Source organism: Bubalus bubalis, chromosome 7 (genome assembly GCF_019923935.1).
Source record: "Bubalus bubalis isolate 160015118507 breed Murrah chromosome 7, NDDB_SH_1, whole genome shotgun sequence".
In the NCBI taxonomy this organism is placed as follows: Eukaryota; Metazoa; Chordata; class Mammalia; order Artiodactyla; family Bovidae; genus Bubalus; species Bubalus bubalis.
This window is the reverse complement of record NC_059163.1, coordinates 96286646-96309282: the sequence shown is the minus strand read 5'-3', so window position 1 is coordinate 96309282 and position 22637 is coordinate 96286646. Positions and strand designations below refer to the sequence as shown.

Sequence of the window (22637 nt, the reverse complement as noted above, 5' to 3'; positions counted from 1 at the left end):
CCCACCTTGAATTTTTTCCACTGATCTTTTAAAGATACTGGATGCTTGGGGCTGGTGCACTGGGATGACCCAGAGGGATGGTATGGGGAGGAAGGAGGGAGGAGGGTTCAGGATGGGGAACACATGTATACCTGTGGTGGATTCATTTTGATATTTGGCAAAACTAATACAATTATGTAAAGTTTAAAAATAAAATAAATTAAAAAAAAAAGATATATGTAATATCTGACTGTTAGTCACCAGTGTGTTTGAACTGGTGATTATATTTAGAGATTTTATTAGATTTAGGATCAATTTGTAGGAGCAATACATCTCTAATGGTGGTTACGTGGACTTCTTTATAACATGTGTTCATGAGACACATACCCCTTTTTATCAAACTGATAAATTAATTATCTTTACTTTCATTGTTAATTTCCCCATCAGCATTTCACTCTATTAATTTCAGCAAAATTGTTTTGTTTTTAAAAATTTCATTAGAGTCTACAAATGATGTTTTTCAATTCTCATGTTTTTCTTCTACTTGTTAGCTATAATTCTCCATGGGAAAAAAACATTTATTGAGTCATTTGGTTAGCTTTTAATACAGTTTATAGAGAATCATGATAAATATATACTTTTTCTTATTAATTTATTTTAGAAAAATGTTTTTGCTGTAGGAATCTTCAGTGCCACCAAAGGAAAGTATTTTTGTTATTATTATAACTTCTTAGACCTTTATATATTTGATATGGATCAATCCTTACTAGAAAAGGCAGAGGAACCAGAGATCAAATTGCCAACATCCGCTGGATCATCGCAAAAGCAAGAGAGTTCCAGAAAAACATCTATTTCTGCTTTATTGACTATGCCAAAGCCTTTGACTGTGTGAATCACAATAAACTGTGGAAAATTCTGAAAGAGATGGGAATACCAGACCACCTGACCTGCCTCTTGAGAGACCTGTATGCAGGTCAGGAAGCAACAGTTAGAACTGGACATGGAACAACAGACTGGTTCCAAATAGGAAAAGGAGTATGTCAAGGCTGTTTATCGCCACCCTGCTTCTTTAACTTATATGCAGAGTACATCACGAGAAACGCTGGGCTGGAAGAAGTACAAGCTGGAATCAAGATTGCTGGGAGAAATATCAGTCACCTCAGATATGCAGATGACACCACCCTTATGGCAGAAAATGAAGAGGAACTCAAAAGCCTTTTGATGAACGTGAAAGAGGAGACTTAAAAAGTTGGCTTAAAGGTCAACATTCAGAAAATGAAGATCATGGCATCTGGTCCCATCACTTCATGGCAAATAGATGGGGAAACAGTGGAAACAGTGTCAGACTATTTTTGGGGGCTCCAAAATCACTGCAGATGGTGATTGCAGCCATGAAATTAGAAGATGCTTACTCCTTGGAAGGAAAGTTATGACCAACCTAGATAGCATATTCAAAAGCAGAGACATTACTTTGCCAACAAAGGTCCATCTAGTCAAGGCTATGGTTTTTCCAGTGGTTATGTATGGATGTGAGAGTTGGACTATGAAGAAAGCTGAGCGCTGAAGAATTGATGCTTTTGAACTGTGGTGTTGGAGAAGACTCTTGAGACTCACTTGGACTGCAAGGAGATCCAACCAGTCCATCCTAAAGGAGATCAGTCCTGGGTGTTCATTGGAAGGACTGATGCTGAAGATGAAACTGCAATACTTTGGCCACCTCATGTGAAGAGTTGACCCATTGGAGAAGACCCTGATGCTGGGAGAGATTGGGGGCAGGAGGAGAAGCAGACAACAGAGGATGAGATGGCTGGATTGCATCACCCACTTGATGGACATGAGTTTGGGTGAACTCCGGGAGTTGGTGATGGACAGGGAGGCCTGGCCTGCTGTGATTCATGGGGTCAAAAAGAGTCAGACATGACTGACCGACTGAACTGAGCTAAATCCTTTCTAACTTAGCCACTTACCAGAAGGAAATGCAAATACTATATGTAGGAAAATAATAACCAAGAATCCAATTATGTGTACATTTTAAAATATCTAATGCAGAGTACATCATGCGAAATGCCTGGCTGGATGAAGCACAAGCTGGAATCAAGATCACTGGGAGTAATATCAATAACTTCAGATATGCAGATGACACCACTCTCATGGCAGAAAGTGAAGAGGAACTAAAGAACCGCTTGAAGATGAAAGAGGAGTGTGAAAAATCTGGCTTAAAATTCAACATTCAATAAATGAAGATCATGGCATCCGGTTCCATCACTTCATGGCAAATAGATGAGGAAACAATGGAAACAGTGACAGACATTATTTTCTTGGGCTCCAAAATCACTGCACATGGTGACTGCAGCCTCGAAATTAAAAGACACTTACTCCATGGAAGAAAAGCTATGACGAACGTAGATAGCATATTAAAAAGCAGAGACATTACTTTGCCAACAAAGGCCTATCTAGTCAAAGCTATGGTTTTTCCAGTGGTTGTGTGTGGATGTGAGAGTTGGACCATAAAGAAGGCTGAATGCCAAAGAATTGATGCTTTTGAGTTCTGATGTTGGAGAAGACTCTTGAGAGTCCCTTGAATAGCGAGGAGATCAAACCAGTTAGTATTATCATTATTATTAATCAATAATATTAATTATATTATAATTAATAATATTATTAATGTTATAATAATTATAATAATATAATAAATATTACTATTAATATTCAAGGAAATCAATCTTGAATATTCATTAGAAGAACTGATGCTGAAACTGAATCTCCAATACTTTGGCCACCTGATGCAAAGAGCTGACTCATTTGAAAAGACCCTGATGCTGGGAAAGACTGAAGGTAGGATGAGAAGGGGGAGACAGGATGAGATGGTTGGATGAAATCACTGACTCAGTGGACATGAATTTGAGCAAGCCCTGGGAGATGATGAAGGACAGGGAAGCCTGGCGTGCTGCAGTCCATGGGGTCTCAAAGAGTCGGACATGACTGAGCGACTGAACAACAACAGTGGAAGATACCTAATCAAAAGTAACTAGATATACAAAACTCAAGATAACATAATCACAATTTAAAGAAAATAAATAAAATATACAGTATGAACAGATCCACAGTTTATTCAGATAATGAGTACAGTTAAAAGGTAAGACTAAAATAATATACTGCATATATTAAATGAAATATAAGACAATATTGAGAACTTTTGCAGAGAGCTAGAAGCATGAAAAATAACTGATAGAAACTTTTAAATTATATACATAAACATAATTTTAGAAATTAAAATGTGAAAGTCAGTAGAAGGCTTTACAGAAGGTAAATATAAGTGAAGAAAATTACTGAACTAAAAAAAGAGGAGAGAAAAATATCCAGACTGAAACATGTAGAGACAAAGATATGTAAAACACATACATACATGACAATTAACGATTGTCATAGTGGGTTGGTGCAGAAGGATGTAGGGAGCCTGGAGCCTTGCCAGCAGGGTTGCTGCATTTTTCCTAACTTTTTTGGTCACATGTGTGGAAGAAATTATTAAGTGGGAAAATGTTAAGATCATGAGTGGTAAGCAGCACTGACCTGGCTTCCCTGGTGGCTCAGAGGATAAAGCATCCACCTGCAATGCAGGAGACCCAGGTTCGCTCTCTGGGTAGGAAAGATCCCTTGAGGAAGGGAATGGCAACCCACTCCAGTATTCTTGCCTGGAGAATCCCATGGACAGAGGAGTCTGGTGGGCTTGCAAAGAGTCTGAACGACTAACACTTACTTACTTCCTCAAAATCTAGAAAGTGACTCCCAGTATGATTGAGAGTATACAGACTGCAAGCTTGAGAGTATTCAACTTCATGAAGTTACGAACTTCATGAAGTTAAGTTCATTAGAAAAAAAATATATATATATAGAAAAATATTTCCCACATTTTATGGCTTTGCTTGCTGTGGTGATCGGGCTTCCCAGGTGGCTGAGTATTAAAGAATCCTCAGGAAACGCAGATTCAATCCCTGGGTCAGGAAGATACCCTGGAGAAGGAAATGGCTGCTCACTCAGGTGTTCTTGCCTAGGAAATCCTGTGGACAGAGGAGCCTGGCAAACTGTATAATCACGGGGTCACAAAAGAGTTGAACGCAATGACTAAACAACACCTGTGGTGATTCTAGAGCTAGATTTTCCAGAATTCCTTTCCCTGTATGGCTGTTGGCAGCAAGAAAAATTTACTTAGGATTTGGAAAGTGGAAGGAGGGTGGCCTCTGCTGTGTTTGGATGGTTGGTACATATCATCAGACGCATTCCTGAAGTGCATGCATTTGGGACTGAACTGGTGGCCTCGGGCAGTCATCAGCACTGCAGCTCACCCAGATGCCATCGGACCTCTTCCTTCAGTTTACTTTGCATTTGGGCCAGGTACGTGCAGACTGTAGAAAAAAGAAGTCGGCTTCTTCAGAACTCCCACATGACTCAGACTGGAGGTGGTGAGACACTGATTCCAGTTAATCTGCAATAATTCCAGTATGCCTTGTCTTCCTCTGCTCCATGCATAACTTTTCTTCCTGACTGCCATCTCTGCTAACCTACAGTGCCTTCTAATCCACCACCAGATGAGAGGCAACGACTTCCTGTAAACTTTGCCAAAAACTTTGAATGTGGAATTTTTATAATTTGTGTAACAAGTCTTATTCCATACTGTAAAATTGTGGCTTTGCAACCCTGACACTGAAATTGATCCTCAAGTGTCTCTAGAGAAATAAAAACTTGAGGATGTATTATCCAAATATTTTCTGGGACATCTGGAATTGGTTCCTTGATCTTATTAAATTTAACTTCCTTAATAACCCTGTTGCAAGTAGTAAAGTGACACCGGTTGTCTGTTCCATACAGTGGAAAAGTAGTTAGTTAAATGATTATGAGGACACCTAAAATCAAGTGATTAGAAAATGCTATACTTTAGGTCAAGTGGTGCTGGTTTAGAACACTTCTGTGAAAATAAAGACCATAAAGGAGTTTGCTGGTTACTTAAGCGTACACAAAAGAACTTGAAGAAAGAAAATGAGGAATGTGGGGCTTTAATTTTCTACCTTAAATTGTGGATAAGAAAGCAGTTTTAGGACTTTGTCCTAAAATAAAGGGCCTTAGCCAGGCACAGGGCCAGGATTTCTGAAAACAGCACCTTAAGTCTGATCATAAAAGAGTGCCAAGTACCTGCCAAGTCACTTCAGTCGTGTTCAACTCATTTTGACTCTATGGACTGTAGCCCACCAGGTTCCTCTGTCCATGGGATTTTCCAGGCAAGCATGTTTGAGTGGATTGTCATACCCTCCTCCAGGGGATCATCCCAACCCAGGGATCAAACTCGCATCTCTTTATGTCTCCTGAACTGGCAGATGGGTTCTTTACCACTAGCACCATCTGGAAAGCCAAGGGTGCTGCATTATAGTACAAAATTAATTCATAAAATCACAAGATTGCATGTGTTAAATGTAGAGCAATGACTGGGGAGGATTTTATCCTGAAAATGGAGAGGGGTAACCAGTTCTCATTGCTTGTAGACCTATGACCAGATTCAAATCTTGGTAGGAACTAGAAGGTAGAAGGCAGATGAAAATCATCAGGGGATTTACCACTCCTGATATGGAAATAGATCCTAAAACTACAGGGGCAGGATAAAAGAAATATTGTGTTGGGTCTGATTGAATTTGTTGATATGCTTGAATTAAGCATAGATTCCAGATTCAATATATTAGCTCTGGTGATTGGGAGTAACAATTTTGGAGGCTAGCAACAAACTTTGCACTCAAATATGACCTCACTAAATGAAGTGGAAATGCCATTACTTCCTTGGTGCAGTGTAGAGGATGGTGTCCAAAGGCTAAAAGAAATCAAATAAATTCTAGAGTAAATTTATCATGAAAGTCCCACTCATTCCATTTATTATATTTTTTGTAATGTTCAGAGATTATTTACTTCACAAAAGCTATGAGAAATACACCCACAGGGAATTCTAGTATTCTTAAAGATATCTGTGCTGGTTATTCTCTGTTGGCCAGAATGACAGTGGGAACCACTACCATTGAATTGGGATCCCAGATTCAATAAGGATGTTGTGTCCTATGGTGGCAGGGACCAAGCTGTGGCATGTGATTTCCAGAGGCAACTATGGTTATTTATGAGTATGGTTGTAGCCACAATTTCAGGTGTGATTTTGATGCTGGACCAAACAGGCATAATCTCCAGCACCTGGAATGGATCAATTAATGTAACAAATGCTACTCTGATATTCTCTCTCTTTATTTGGAACTGTTTGTTCTCACCTGGCAGAGTCTGAAATACACCTTCACTTATACTAAGGCAACTAGCTTCCTAGTCCAGTATAATAATCTTATCCATGGGTACTTTGATAGCCTACCCATTGTAGAACATCACTAAGTCATTCGATTAATGATAGAGTTCTCCTTGGACATACATCGATAGTATCCATGTGTACCAGAGGAAAGGAGATAAATGCCATAGAATGCGCTGGTCATAGCAAACACCCTCTTCCAACAACACAAGAGAAGACTCTACATATGGATATCACCAGATGGTCAATACCGAAAACATTGATTATATTCTTTGCAGCTGAAGATGGAGAAGCTCTATACAGTCAGAAAAAACAAGACCAGGAACTGACTGTGGCTCAGACCATGAACTCCTTATTGCCAAATTCAGACTTAAATTGAAGAAAGTAGGGAAAACCACTAGACCATTCAGGTATGACCTAAATCAAATCCCTTACAATTATACAGTGGAAGTGAGAAATAGATTCAAGGGGTTAGATCTGATAGACAGAGTGCCTGAAGAACTATGAACAGAGGTTCATGACATTGTATTGGAGGCAGTGATCAAGACCATCCACAAGAAAAAGAAATGCAAAAAGGCAACATGGTTGTCTGAGGAGGCCTTACAAACAGCTGAGAAAAGAAGAGAAGCTAAAGGCAAAGGGGAAAAGGAAAAATATACCCATTTGAATGCAGAGTTCCAAAGAATAGCAAGGAGAGATACAAAGCCTTCCTCAAGGATCAGTGCAAAGAAATAGAGGAAACAATAGAATGGAAGAGATGAGAGATCCCTTCAAGAAAGTTAGAGATAACAATGGGATATTTAATGCAAAGATGGGCACAATAAAGGACAGAAATGGTATGGACCTAACAGAAGCAGAAGATATTAAGAAGAGGTGGCAAGAATACACAAAGAACTATACAAGAAAAGATCTTCATGACCCAGATAACCAGGATGTGATCACTCACCTAGAGTCAGACATTCTGGAATGCGAAGTCAAGTGGGCCTTAGGAAGCATCACTACGAACAAAGTTAGTGGAGGTGATGAAATCCCAGTTGAGCTATTTCAAATCCTAAAAGATGATGCTGTGCAAGTGCTTACTCAATATGCCAGCAAATTTGGAAAACTCAGCAGTGGCCACAGGACTGGAAAAGGTCAGTTTTCATTGCCATCCCAAAGAAAAGCAATGCCAAAGAATGCTCAAACTACTGCACAATTGCACTCATCTCAAACACTAGCAAAATAATGCTCAAAATTCTCCAAGCAAGGCTTCAACAGTATGTGAACTGAGAACTTCCAGATGTTCAAGCTGGATTTAGAAAAGGCAGAGGAACCAGAGATCAAACGGCCAACATCCATTGGATCATTGAAAAAGTGAGAGAGTTCCAGAAAAACATCTACTTCTGTTTTATTGACTATGCCAAAGCCTTTGACTGTGTGAATCACAACAAACTGTGGAAAATTCATTAAGAGATGAGAATACCAGACCATCTGACCTGCCTCCTGAGAAATCTGTATGCAGATCAAGAAGTGTATAGAACAACAGACTGGTTCCAAATCGGGAAAGGAGTACGTTAAGGCTGTATATTGTCACCCTGCTTATTTAACTTATATGCAGAATACATCATGATAAATGCCTGGCTGGATGAAGCACAGGCTGGAATCAAATAATCTCAGATATTGATATTGAAGTGTCAATAACCTCAGATATGCAGATGACACCACCCTTATGGCAGAAAGTGAAGAGGAACCAAAGAGCCTCTTGATGAAAGTGAAAGAGGCGAGTGAAAAAGCTGGCTTAAAACTCAACATTCAGAAAACTAAGATCATGGCATCTGGTCCCATCACTTCATGGCAAATAGATGGGGAAACAAAGGAAACAGTGACAGACTTAATTTTCTTGGACTCCAAAATCACTGCAGATCGTGACTGCAGCCATGAAAGTAAAAGACACTTGCTCCTTATAAAAGTTATGACTAACCTAGAGAACATATTAAATAGCAGAGACATTACTTTGCCAACAAAGATCCATCTAGTCAAAGCTTTGGTTTTTCCAGTAGTCATGTATGGATGTGAGAGTTGGACTATAAAGAAAGCTGAGCACTGAAGAACTGATGCTTTTGAACTATGGTGTTGGAGAAGACTCTTGAGACTCCATTGGACTGCAAGGAGATCCAACCAGTCCATCCTAAAGGAGATCAGTCCTGAATATTCATTGCAAGGACTGATGCTGAATCTGAAGCTCCAATACTTTGGCCACCTGATGCGAAGAACTGACTCATTTAAAATACCCTGATGCTGGAACTGTTTGAAGGCAGGAGGAGAAGGGGACAACAGAGAATGAGATGGTTGGATGGCATCACTGACTTATGAACATGAGTTTGAGTAAGCTCCTGCAGTTGGTAATGGACAGGGAAGCCTTGCGTATTGCAGTCCAAGGGGTCACAAATAATCGGATATGACTGAACGACTGAACTGAACTGAAAGTCATTTAATTAGCAATAGAATTCTCCTTGGACACACATCGATAGTATCCATGTGTACCAGAGGAAAGGTGATAAATGCCGTAAAAATTCTATAGTGTGTTGCTTCAGTGAAATTTCTAGAGTCCAAGTACCTGGAACATGTTAAGATATGATTTCAGAGGGAAGGAAAAGTTAATATATTTGGAAACTGGTTCCTGCTTATGAAATTTGATTCTCATGTTCCTCATCATCCAGATGCAGCTAGCATAATAAAATAGTGAAAAGACCTTCAGGAGATTCTCTAATTGGCCTGGTTAGGCACATCAGCTTCTGGGGTTGGAAGAATGTCCCCCAGATGTGTTATATGTTGTGACCAATATTGAGTGCTATTTGTCCCACAGCAAAAGTTAGGAAATGAAAACTTAGGAAATGAAGGATAAAATTTGGGGGTAATTCTCTTACTCTTACCCCTAGTAAATGAACTATTAATGAAAGTTTTACTTCTTGTACTTGTGTCTTTGGGCTCTTCTGCTTTGATATGTCTTAGTTCCTAAGGAGTGAATGCTCCCACCAGGGGACACAATTGCCATATTAAACTGGAAGTAGAGACTGCCACGTGGCCGCTTTAGAATTCTCATGACAATGAATCCACTGGCGAAAAACGGAATTACTATACTCTCTGAAATAATTGGTCCCGACTCTTCAGGGAAAATCAATTTGGCCCTATGGGGTAAGAAGACATATGCCTGGAATGAAGTAGACACCTTGGGTACCCTCTTAGTGCCCCATGTTTTGTGATAAAGGAAATGGAAACTACAAGTATTCAATACAAGCAGGATTGCTAAAGCCCAGACCTTTCAGAAATGCAGGTTTGTGTCATCCTCTCAGGCAAGGAATCATCCTCTTAGGCAAGTCTGCAGAGGAGGTCACTGAGGGCAAAGGAAATACAGGAGTGTCCAGTTATACCTATCAGCTACACACTAATACTTATGAGCATCTCCCCTTTACTTTTATATGAATATGCATGCATAAACTCATCAGTTCCTTTTTTCAAAATTCCATTATCCCTATAATTTAATATAAAGTATGTTAATACTACTTAACCTTATTCAACATTTAAAATATGTCTCAGTTTGATGAGATAAAAGGAGATCAAGTGATATGAGGTATGAGGACTTGAACCTTTTTTGGAGAGAAGGTTAGTGTTTGTTTATTTTTGGTCCTAAGAATTTCACCTACATCCTATGAGTTTGAAGTATGATTTCGTATTTATCTTTCTTTGGGGGGATAATTATGGTTAGGAGATACATATATCTCAAGTTGAAAAAGGTGAAGTGGGTTGTTTTCCAATTTTGTCAACTTAACTAAACGAAACAGTATTTCCTATAATTTCTTTCCTTCTATGGTTTCAGGTTAGAATTGTGTTGAGATTTGGCTAAACTACTCCATAATACTGTGGCTGGGGCATCCATTTTGTATAGGTAAGTAGACTGTGGGGGCCTTAAACCGACAGTAGCCCCACCCCATCCCCTTGGCACGTGATCTGGAAAACAGAGTCACAAGTAAATATGTCATGACTCCAGATATCCTGATATGACTCCCAACTGTCCTGTAATAAGCACTCTCCCCTGCCTCCTAGGGCCTTCCTTTTGTACCCCTTAGAAAAGACTCCCCAGGAAGTTTATAGAAAATCTACCTTTTTGAGGAGGTTGAATTGATCAGTTCAGCTTTAGCCAGGGAACTCCAAAGCACTCCACCTGTAGGTCTTAGTAAAGGCACATGTCCCAAATTCTGCCCCACTCTCTGTCTGTCCTATGCCTTGATGTCCCTGTGTGAACCCAGGAGGCATGCTGTGTATTTCCTCTAAGACCTGTAAGTTATAATCTTCCCTATATCTCTTCCCTTGCGGTCTTTCTTGAACCGTGGCTCACCATCAACACCCCTGGGCACTACTTAACAAACTTTAAACTTAACAAATTCACAACAGGTTGGCTACAAGAAAAATTTCTGTGAGATTTGGAAAGTAGGAGGAAAGAACAGTCAATCCACTCTGAAGGTCAATGTTTAGCACCTTGCAATGATGCAGTATTTACATCAGTTTTGAGTTAGTGATGTAACTAACCGTACATCATGTAGCATGTAGTTAGTGATGTCTTGTTGGAATAGAGCCTGCAGCCCTTTGAGCTACCAAAAGTCTCCTCAGGCTTGTTTTAGGGTCAGATGATGGTGCAATTCGGTGGCAAAGGGCATCAACTAAAATCTCGAATTAAGAACTTTTTTTATCTACAAGCACTAAAAGGCTTATGTCACTCATATGTGTCTCCAAATATGTCACTGAAATAAATATCAATACTAATTTTTAAAGTAAACATAAGATACCCAAACTAAATTCTAATTAGTTCTAAGATAACTATTTCAATAAATGAAAGCAGTATATTAAATGCCAAACTCTTTCAAATTATCTCTTTCCTTTGGATTTTCCATACACGCTTAGGCTGTTGGAAATTGTAGCAGATTGACTGTAAAAACAGTTCTACTTTTTTCTCTCCATTTATGTACCACCTTTGCAATGTGACAGTGCATCTCCTTCCAGGGAGAGGGGGAGTCTTTTTCCCATTCCTCGATTCCAGCCTGGACTCTTAATAAACTTTGGCCAACAGATGACAGTAAAATGACCTGGCGCTCTTCCTGAGCTTGGGTCTCTATTGTCTCTGTGCTGCTTCTCTTTCTCAGTGGTCTGTACACTGAGCTAGTCTGCATGGAGATAAAGACCCTGTAGAAAAGAGGCCAGTTGCCCACCTAGAAGCTTCCAAAAGCTGTCTAGCACCAGCAGACAGACAGTAAGTGAGCAAGCACAGCCAACATCACCAGAACAGCCTACCTAACCCACAACGGGCCAGGATGTAAGAACATACCCAGCTGATACCACGGAAACGCTATCACACATAGACTCATGAGTGATAAAAATTAGTTCTTGTTTTAATCCTCTGGGTATTAGAGTGGTTTGTTAAACCCTAATATTTGAGAAATAAAGAAACCTGGCCCTAGAAATTGTTGGGCTGGACTGTATATGGAAGAGAGTGATTAACCTATGAAGAGATTTAAAAATCACTCTATATCAGAATGGATTGGAAGAATTAGGATATTTAGCATAGAGAGGAAGAATTTTAAGAAGGACGTGATGGCTCCCCCCAAATACCTGGTGAGCTGTTATGTAAAAAGGAGTTATGTTTTCTTAGTATAAATTCAGAAGATAAAATGGTAAGCATTTTCAGATATTAGATAATGAGAGGCATTGTAGTAGAGGTGTTTCACTGGGGGCTCAGATGGTAAAGAATCTGCCTGCAATGTGAAAGACCCGGGTTTGGTCCCTTGGTTAGGAAGGTCCCCTGGAGAAAGAAATGGCAACCCACTCCAATATTCTTGCCTGAAGAATTTCATGGACAGAGGAGTCTGGTGAGCTAAAATCCATGGAATTGCAGAGTCGGACACAACTGAGTGACTAACACACACCCACATTGTAATAGAGAGAAATAAATTGTAGAACTAGCTCAAATTTTCTGGTGGGTTTGGTGACTTACAATGCAGTCATTTTTCTCAATTAGGAATGTTCATACAGAGTGGATGACATTTTCATGGGTTTGTTTCAAGAGGCAATTTCTTCTTTAGCTTAGAGTTTTGACTAGGTGACGTAAGATTAGTTTTATGCCAAAATTTTATGAGTGGTGAGATTTTATGTTTCCTTTAATTAAATATGCTTTTAATGATTAGTATTCAAAATTTTATATTGTTTAAATACCAGTAGTCTATTTGTTGGGTTTTACATTCATATTGATTTGAATTGATGATACCATAGCGACACTCTGTGTGGAATAATCTGAAAACTATCTATCACTTTACCATCAATAGAGCTGTTTGTTAAAATGTGTTCTGGGTTCCAAAGAATTTACTTTAAAATAAACTATTGGGTAACAATGAATTTTGAAACCCAAGAAAAAAATTCATACAGAAATAATAAGAGAAATTTATTTCTATTCTTTTATTCAACAAAGTTTGAGTATTTTGTAACATAATTTTGTAACATATTCTGTAACATAAAAATTACATCTTCACAATTTTCTTTGTTTGTTTGTTTGTTTTGGCTATGCCACTCAGCTTGTGGGATCTTAGTTCCCTGACCAGGTATTGAACCCGAACCCTTGGCAGTGAAAGTTTGATTTCTTATTATTTGCTTGGCATTGATCTAAGCACTGGAGATATGTCAGTTAACAAGTGTAGACTTACTCTCAGGAAACTTATGTTCTAGGAGGATGAAAAACAGTAGCCAAACATAAATTCTATATAGTGAGAGGTAGTGATAGTACTGAGAAGAAAATTAAGGCAGGACAAGGAGACATAAATTAATGAGGGGGGGGATCAATCGTGTAGATGAGTGTTCAGAGGAGTCCTTTCTTGGGAAGAGACATTTGAGCCCAAGACTGACCAAAGCCAGGCAGCAAACCCAGTAAGCGAGGGAAACCATTTATCAAACAGATGGGAGTTCTTGGGAATAAGTTTTTCTAGGCATACTCAAAAAAAAAAAAAAAAAAAAAGCAAGAAAAGGAAATGTGCTGAAATAGGGTAAGAAAAGGAAAACATTAGGAAGTTAGGGTAGAAGACAGTGGCTAGGTCACATGAGGCATCACAGGTCATAGTAAGACCTTTGTATTTTATTCAGAGCATGATGTAAAGCCTTTGGAAAGTTGAGACTAGGCACTTGGCAGGATATGTGATATCTATTCTATTTCATATAGTTCACTCTTGCCTTTTAGAGATGATAAGCTATGAGAGAGGTGGAGAGGGGGACAGAGCTCATTATTTCTTGGCCCAGTTGTCTTCATATCCATGGTCTCCTTTTTTTGAGTTCTCTTTTATATCACTGGAGGAATGGGATGGACACTTGGTGCTTTACTTTATGGCCTCCTTATGAAACAGCTGGGCAAAACACTAGCTGGTAAAGGAAAGAGAGAAGCCAGGTCATTTAAAAAGCTTCTTTCTCTCTATTTCATCCACTAATCATGATCTGAGTGAATTACAGTGGTTCTGCATCAGCAATGAACATACTTTTGAGTTTAGGTTATGCCACTTCATTTCCCTATGGATGGGAAATTCTCTAGAGTGATTTGTCTAGTTAGATTTTGATTGAAACAAGGGGTGAGAGGTGCAGCAGGATGACTGTCAGACTATTGCAGTCACCTAGACAAGAGAAGAACAAGTTGAACAAGTTCCTATAACAACCATAGACAAGAAAAAATGATGAGATTTGGGATCTCCTTTGAAAGCAGAACTTACAGGGCATGTGAAAAGATTGGATGATTGGTGGAGTCAAATAAAAGAAGTTTTAAGTTTTCAAAGTTTAGTTTGAAAAACTGGGTAAAGGCAATATCGTTGATAGATATGGGGAAGACTGAATAGGGAAAAACACTAGACCATTCAGGTATGACCTAAATCAAGTCCCTTACAATTATACAGTGGAAGTGACAAATAGATTCAAGGGACTAGATTTAATAGAGTGCCCGAAGAACTATGGATGGAAGTTCATGACATTGTACAGGAGACAGTGATCAAGACCATCCCTAAGAAAAAGAAATGCAAAAAGGCAACATGGTTGTCTGAGGAGGCCTCACAAATAGCTGAGAAAAGATATATCTATTTGAATGCAGAGTTCCAAAGAAGAGCAAGGAGAGATAAGAAAGCCTTACTAAATGATCAATGCAGAGAAATAGAGGAAAACAACAGAATGGGAAAGACAAGAGATCTCTTCAAGAAAATTAAAATATTTTATGTAAAGATGGGCACAATAAAGGACAGGAATGGTATGGACCTAACAGAAGCAGAAGATATTAAGAAGAGGTGGAAGAATACACAGAAAAATTATACAAAAAAATTTTTAATGACCCAGATAACCATGATGGTGTGATCACTCACCTAGAGGCAGACAACCTGGAGTGTAAAGTCAAGTGGGCCTTAGGAAGCATCCATACAAATAAAGTTAGTGGCGGTGATACAATTCCAGCTGACCTATTTCAAATCCTAAAAGATGATGCTGTGAAAATGCTGCACTCAATTTGCCAACAAATTTGGAAGAAAATTCAGCAATGGCCACAGGACTGGAAAAAGTCAGTCTTCATTCCAATCCTAAAGAAAGGCAATGCAAAAGAATGTTCAAACTACCACACAATTGCACTCATCTCACATGCTAGTAAAATAATACTCAAAATTCTTCAAGTGAGGCTTCAACAGTACATGAACCAAGAACTTCCAGATGTTCAAACTGGATTTGGAAAAGGCAAAGGAACCAGACATCAAATTGCCAACATCCATTGGATCATAGAAAAAGCAAGAGTTCTAGAAGAACATCTACTCTGCCTTATTGTTTATGCCGAAGTCTTTGACTGTGGATCACACAAACTGTGGAACATTCTTAAAGAAATGGGACTACCAGACCACCTTACCTGCTCCTGAGGAACCTGTATGCAGGTCACGAAGCAACAGTTAGAACCGGACATGGAACAACAGACTGGTTCCAAATTGGGAAAGGAGTACATTAAGGCTGTATATTGGCACCCTGCTTATTTAACTTATATGCAGAGTACATCACGCAAAATATTGGGCTGGATGAAGCACAAGCTAAAATCAAGATTGCCAGGAGAAATATCAATTACCTCAGATATGCAGATGATACCACCCTTATGGCAGAAAGTGAAGAAGAACTAAAGAGCCTTTTGATGAAAGTGAAAGAGGAGAGTGAAAAGGCTGGCTTAAAACTCAACATTCAAAAAACAAAGATTATGGCATCCAGTTCCATTACTTCATGATGGGGAAACAATGGAACAGTGACAGACTTTATTTTGGGGAGCTCAAAAACCACTGCAGATGGTGACTGCAGCCATGAAATTAAAAGACACTTGCTCCATGGAAGAAAAGCTATAACCAACCTAGACAGTATTTTAAAAAGCAGAGACATTACTTTGCCAATAAAGGTCCATCTAATCAAAGCTATGGTTTTCCTCATAGTCATGTATAGATGTGAGAGTTGGCCTATAAAGGAGCCTATTATACAGAGTGAAGTAAGCCAGAAAGAAAAACACCAATACAGTATACTAACGCATATATATGGAATTTAGAAAGACGGTAACAATAACCCTGTATATGAGACAGCAAAAGAGACACTGATGTATAGAACAGTCTTTTGGACTCTGTGGGAGAGGGAGAGGGTGGGATGATTTGGGAGAATGGCATTGAAATAGGTATAATATCATATATGGAATGAGTCGCCAGTCCAGGTTCGATGCACGATACTGGATGCTTGGGGCTGGTGCACTGGGACGACCCAGAGGGATGGTATGGGGAGGGAGGAGGGAGGAGAGTTCAAGATGGGGAACACATGTATACCTGTGGTGGATTCATTTCGATATTTGGCAAAACCAATACAATAATGTAAAGTTTAAAAATTAAAAAAAAAAAAAAAGAAAGCTGAGCACCGAAGAACTGATGTTTTTGAACTGTGGTGTTGGAGAAGACTCTTGAGACTTCAAGGAGATCAAACCAGTCAATCCTGAAGGAAATCAGTCCTGAATATTCACTGGAAGGGTTGATGCTGAAGCTGAAGCTCCAATACTTTTTGGCCACCTAATGTGAAGAACTGGCTCATTGGAAAAGACCCTGATGCGAACATGAGTTTGAGCAAGCTCTTGGACCTGGTGATGGACAGCAAAGCCTGGCATGCTGCAGTCAATGGGTTTGCAAAGATTCGGGCATGACTGAGCGACTGAACTGAACTGAACTGAGGCAGAAAGAGATTAAAGGGGAAGGTAATAATCAATCAAGAATTTTGTTTGGTAAAAGTCGACCTGATGTGACCGTTTCATGTATGGATGGCATTCAAGTTGAAAGTTAAGAATATAAATCCAGGGTTTGGGAAATCTCTTCAGTTTAGCAATATGTTAGATGGATGGGTGGGTTTGGATTATTGGTATAATAAATTCATTAAATTTGAAGAGACATCCTAGGAACTGGCAAAACAGAGAAAAATCAATAACTAAAGACTAAGCCTTAATGCACTCATACAAGAAATTAGAGGGACAAAAAGAAACCATCGTAGGAGACTGAAAAAGCATGATTTGTGAAGCAGAAGGAAAAAGGGAAAAGTAGCATTTTTGTAAGTCAAGTGAAGAAAGCTTTGATACCTGTGATATTCAGCTGATGAAATTTTTGTGTCATTTATATCCTTCCTTCTTTTCTCTCTTTTTCTCTCTCTCCTTTCCTTCCTATTTTTTACATTTCTTTATTCAGTTATTTAACCAATATAAGCTGAGAGTTTGTTGAATGTACTATGGTAGTTAATTCAGAATTCAGATGCTGGAGGCCTTGAATAAGAATTGTTAATAGTAGTCTCTTGGACAAGAGTCAATTTTCACAGACTATTCTCTTACATGAAGAATGATAAAGTTTATTTTTAGAAAACAAGGCATAACTTAACCTAGAAAACAAACCCATTGTCCTACATTTTAGGAAAAGAATGAGATTTATACCTTGCTATATACTTTATTTGCATTTACCCATACAAAAACATGTATATCTGCATAAATATTTTACTTTCAACTCTACCATATTTACTCACAGCATCTTGCAAAGAAAATGTAAAATAATCTTTTCTCATTCTCTAACTTAACTAACTTAATTTTTTTTTGCTTGGAAATGGCAAATGCAATAGAGAATCTTCTGCAGAGCTCCTTGTTCCTTTGTGACAATCTGAGGGTTAAATTAAAGGAGACTTTAGCTTCTTGTCCTTGGCTCAGAGAAAAGCTATATGTAACCTCCATTTATTTCATCATATTCTTTTTGCTCTTTCCTCTTTTAGGACTAGCATGTAGCCTTCATTTTTCTTATCCGCAGCCAAGATGCACCTCGAAAGTGAAGGGATATCTAGAATATGGTTTGAATCTAATTCTTAAAATCAAAGGTAGGTAAGCTCCAAGGTTAAAATTGGAAAGCTCAGGAAATCCTAAGTGCAAACACCACCTTTCAATCAACTGCAAATCATTTCCTGCTCCCTTGTCTCTGAAATGCAGGATTGCAGCCTCACTGCAATTTTTCTTTCTAAATTAAGTAGCACATTTCAGGTGTCTACGAAGCAGCTGAGTGAGGCAAGGGATTTTAGAACTGGATTCCATTCAACTCTGCTACTGGTTCATTTTATCATTACTTTTTCACAAGTGGGGGTGAGAATTTTAGAATTTAATGAAGGTCATTACAGGAAAAAAATGGCAGAAAATGGAACTGGATGTTTTAGAGTAAAAAATAGGAAAATTGAGAAAGTAAAATATGCTATTAAAATTCTATACTTTTAATTCATTTTCCCCAGCATAATTATGAACTACACATGACAAATAAGATGCATTAAAGAGACGGAACCCTGTAAAATAATTATATTTAACTATAGAACTTAACCACAGAACTTTTGTATTCAACCTATTTGAAACCATTAAAAGCTTATGCTTATATGTTTATAGTCTTTAATCATTGGAATTGGGAATTAAATGCAGCAGAAAAGACAAGAACCAGAACGTGGTGTTAACCTGCTGTTAGCTCATGGGAACAACCAAGCCTCCTGAATAAAATGCAAAATATGTATTTTAGCCTTTTAATAACAGCAGGTGCTATTGTGGTTAAATTTATTCCTGAAGAATGTATACTCGGAGTGTGCCTAAAGAAATTCAATCCACAGAAGATTTAGTGACCTCAGACAAAAATAGTTATATTTAGCTATGTTTAAAAAAGATCAGACAAGGGAATAATCTTTCCACCTTAATTTCTCTCATTAGAAACCATATCTAGCAGAGACCAAGATCTTTTGCAAGGCTTTCCATCTGGCCAGTTTGCTTGTATAGTGATGATGTATGGCAAATGATCTCCAGTGAAGGTCAAAGAGTCAAGAGTCAAAACCAAGAAGAAACAAAAGGAAAAAAAAAGAGAGAGAGAGAGAGAATACATAGAGTCTTGTAAATACCTGGAAAAAAATAGATAAAGATTGGAATCTTGTTATTGTATTTATTCATTAGGGAATTAATGCCATTCTGAGATGACATGTCTATGCCCCATTTAGGCCACCTTGAGGTTTGAATCCCAACTATAGTATTAGAATTACTCATCCCCTACCCTTGAGTTTCACTGGTTTTCATTTCTTCATAATGTGAAAACATCAGAGAAGACAGTGAACTGCTTTCAGGGGTTTAAGAGGAATAGGAAATACGTGTATTAGCACTGAGGATCCTAAGTAGATACTGGCTGCGAAAGGCAGACTCTATGAGGGCATATGGCACCCCACTCCAGTACTCTTGCCTAGAAAATCCCATGGACGGAGGAGCCTGTTAGGCTGCAATCCATGGGGTCGCTAGGAGTCGGACACAACTGAGCGACTTCACATTCCCTTTTCACCTTCATGCATTAGAGAAGGAAATGGCAACCCACTCCAGTGTTCTTGCCTGGAGAATCCCAGGGATGGGGGAGTCTCGTGGGCTGCCGTCTATGGGGTCGCACAGAGTCGGACACAACTTAAGTGACTTAGCATAGCATAGCATAGCATGAGGGCATATGGTCCCTGACTCCTCATTCTCACATCTTTATGTAATCCTTTGCTTTAAGCTAGGCTGGGTTTGGTTACTTACTTCTAATGAACACAGCAGAGGTGATGGGATGTCAATTCAAAGATCAAGTTTTAAAAAAAGTATGGCTTCCTTTGTGTGATCTTTCTTTCAGAATCTGTACTTGGGGGGGAACTAGCTGACATGATATGAGAAGCCCCACTGAGAAAGTCACATGGCAAGAAGCTGATATTTCCAGACTTCACCTAGCAAAGACCTGAGACCTGTGAACAGCCCCCTGGGGGGACTTCAAAGTGGATTTTCTTCCAGTTGAGTCCTGAGATAACTGCAGCTCCAGAAAACAGCCTGATTGTAGACTCCTGGGAGACTGTCATAAACACCCAACTATGTCACGTCAAGATTCTTGATTCACAGAGAGAATTCATGTTTTTAAATGTGTTAAGTTTTGGGGTCATTTGGGGTAAATTTGGGGGTAATCTATAGCCAGCAATAGATAACTGAAATAGCGTCTTTCAGATTTTCCACTGAGTTTTCCATTCTACCTTTCCTTGATAAAATATGGAATTTACTTCCATTAAAAATTATTTAAGATAATTATTTTCTAGTGAAATAAAGATACTGAAATATTGCCCACCATATATAGTAGCTCATTCATTTATTATGTACTATTTAAAAAAAATATCTCTTTAAGATCTCTGTGAAAAAATAATTCATTTCTGAATTCTGGGCTCCATTTTCCACCCTCCTCTGCATCCATTTAGTCCAGCATAGAGACATCATTGAATTTAATTATCAATTAACATGGAAATGGCAACCCACTCTAGTGTTTCCCTGGGAAATCCTATGGACAGCAGAGCTTGGTGGGCTACAGTCCATGGGGTCGCAAAGAGTCAAACAGAACTGAGTGACTAACCTTAAAAATATATATTTTTAGAGGAGTTGAAATCTATTCATCTGTTTTCTTTATTAACACTGGGAGTTTATGATGAACAAATTTTTTCCATTAAATTAAGGCAGCATAATATTAAATGGGATAGAATGATTTCAGTAAAAGTTATTAGAGTAACTTTAACTAGAATTAGACTAATAAATATGGTTTGTCCTTTATTTTTCCTTGTCTATGCTATTATTTATTCTTTATTTGTGTTATTATAATTAGTTTTAGAAAGAGACATTTCTTAGATACTGAAGATGAATATTCTGAAAAACTTTTGCTAGAGTGATAAGAAAAAAGAATAATTTTCTAACTTTTTCCCACTATGTAAATGTAAAATTTTTCCAATGGAAGAGAATCATTATTCTTTGCAGTAGCAAAATAATTTTCTCAGAAAAGAAAGTATTTTATCCACAGACAAACTAGCTTTTGCATAATCCTTTGACACAAGGCACTCTGAAGGGAAGGGAAGAGCCATACTACATCAGAAGGTGGCATCCAATTGTATAATGTCTGGGTCTCCTCCTTATAATGTTAACTGACAAACCTTTAGCTAGATTAACAAAGAAAAAAGGGAGAATACTTACATAAATAAAATAAAAGATGAAAGAAGGAACATTACAACTTACGCCACAGAAATAAAAGGAATCATAAGGTCAAACCAATCAATCTTAAAGGAAATCAACCCTGTTCATCGGAAGGACTGATGCTGAAGCTGAAACTCCAATACTTTGGCCACCTCTTGTGAAGAGCCGACTCACTGGAAAAGACCCTGATGCTGGGAAAGATTGAGAGCAGGAGGAGAAGAGGGCAACAGACGATGAGATGGTTGGATGGCATCATAGACTCAATGGACATGAGTTAGAGCAAACTCCAGGAGATACTGAAGGACAGGGAAGCCTGGCATGCTGCAGTCTATGGGGTTGCAAAGAATTGGACACAACTTAGCGACTGAACAACAAAAACTGCTATAAACAATTATATGCCAACAAACTGGGTAACATAGAAGAAGTGGATACTTTCCTAGAAACATAAAACCTACCAAGACTGAATCATGAACAAAGTTGAAAGTCTGAAGATACTGATGTACAAGTAAGGAGATTGATACAGTAAACTAAAACCTCTTAACACAGAAGAGTTCAGGTCAGATGGTTTCACTGGTGAATTTTACCAAACGTTTAAAGAAGAATTAATACCAATTTTTGACAAATGCTTCCAAAAAATTGAAGAAGTGGGAATAATTATAAACTCATTTATGAAACCAGAATTACCCTGACTGAAAGATAGATAGAGACACCATAGAAAGTGTCCTGAAGTAAGTGTCTTGGAAGCTACAGCTTGGCATCCCCACATTGGCTAGTCGGTGGCTGTCTCATGTCCTCCTCTTTAGAGGGAGCTCAAGTTCTCAGGCCCCTTCTAGTGAGATAGTTCCTGCCAGCCAAAGATGATTCTCTGGAAAAGTGTGTAGTTGTACCTCCTAATGGTCCACAGTCATAGCTAATAGTGATAAATGCATTGCCTCAGTAAAGCGAATCTGGGCAAATTGAGCCTCTCTCAAAAGGGAGTTGATACGCCTGAGTCAAATCTTGATTTTTTTCTGTATTCATTTTACTCCAGCAGCTAATATCCACATTTCCTGAGTTGTATCAGCCTAAGATCAACCTAGGTATTAGATTTTCATTTTGAGTAAAGGTGACTCGAATAAGGGAAACAAGGAGAAATTAAGGAAGCTTTATATCAGTAGAAACTTTATCATCACTAGGAGTATTTTATGGTTGGTCTTACTTTAATTGGATATCACAGTTGCCAGTCTCTGGGCTTATGCCTTTCCATTACTATTTTCCTATAACTAATATCCAGAATTATGCCATGTTCTGTATTTGTTGTGCCTCTAATCTATTTTTGCTGAGAGTCCACTCATATCTTGCTGTTTAGGTCTTCATTCAGTGTTTACCCTACCCTTTTGGATTTTGCCTAGAACTTACCTGCTTATGCTTAAATCCTGTTTGGACTATTTCCTCTGTTAGGAATTGATATTTCCCTGTGCACAGTTAAGTCATATATTTAGTCTCGAACACAGTACCCAATCCTTTGGAACTGCTAGACTCTAGGCTCATGCTCCCCAGGTCCTACAACCAGTAACTCTCAGTGATGACAATATCTTTCTTTTCAGAGGCCCAATTATGTTGGAGAGGGCACTAATTTATAATTGTAAATAGCCATAAAATATTCTGAGATGCAGAGCATTCAGTTATACAGAGAAGGGTGTTCCTACATTTTTAACCCCCTTGGGGACTCTTTACTAGCCC

At 38.5% G+C, this 22637-nt stretch overlaps 1 long non-coding RNA gene across 2 annotated transcripts in view; it reads left to right on the top strand.

Moving 5' to 3' along the window:
* LOC123334571 overlaps nt 1-20421 on the top strand; it is a 37822-nt gene extending 17401 nt beyond the window's left edge. The window contains exons 2-4 of one of the 2 annotated variants that reach the window (XR_006552593.2): nt 10161-10229; nt 17651-17752; nt 19549-20421. This is a non-coding gene — a long non-coding RNA (uncharacterized LOC123334571). The remainder of the gene's footprint in view (nt 1-10160; nt 10230-17650; nt 17753-19548) is intronic. The other variant, XR_006552594.2, reaches the window with a different exon arrangement.
* The last annotated feature ends 2216 nt before the right edge of the window (nt 20422-22637 follow it).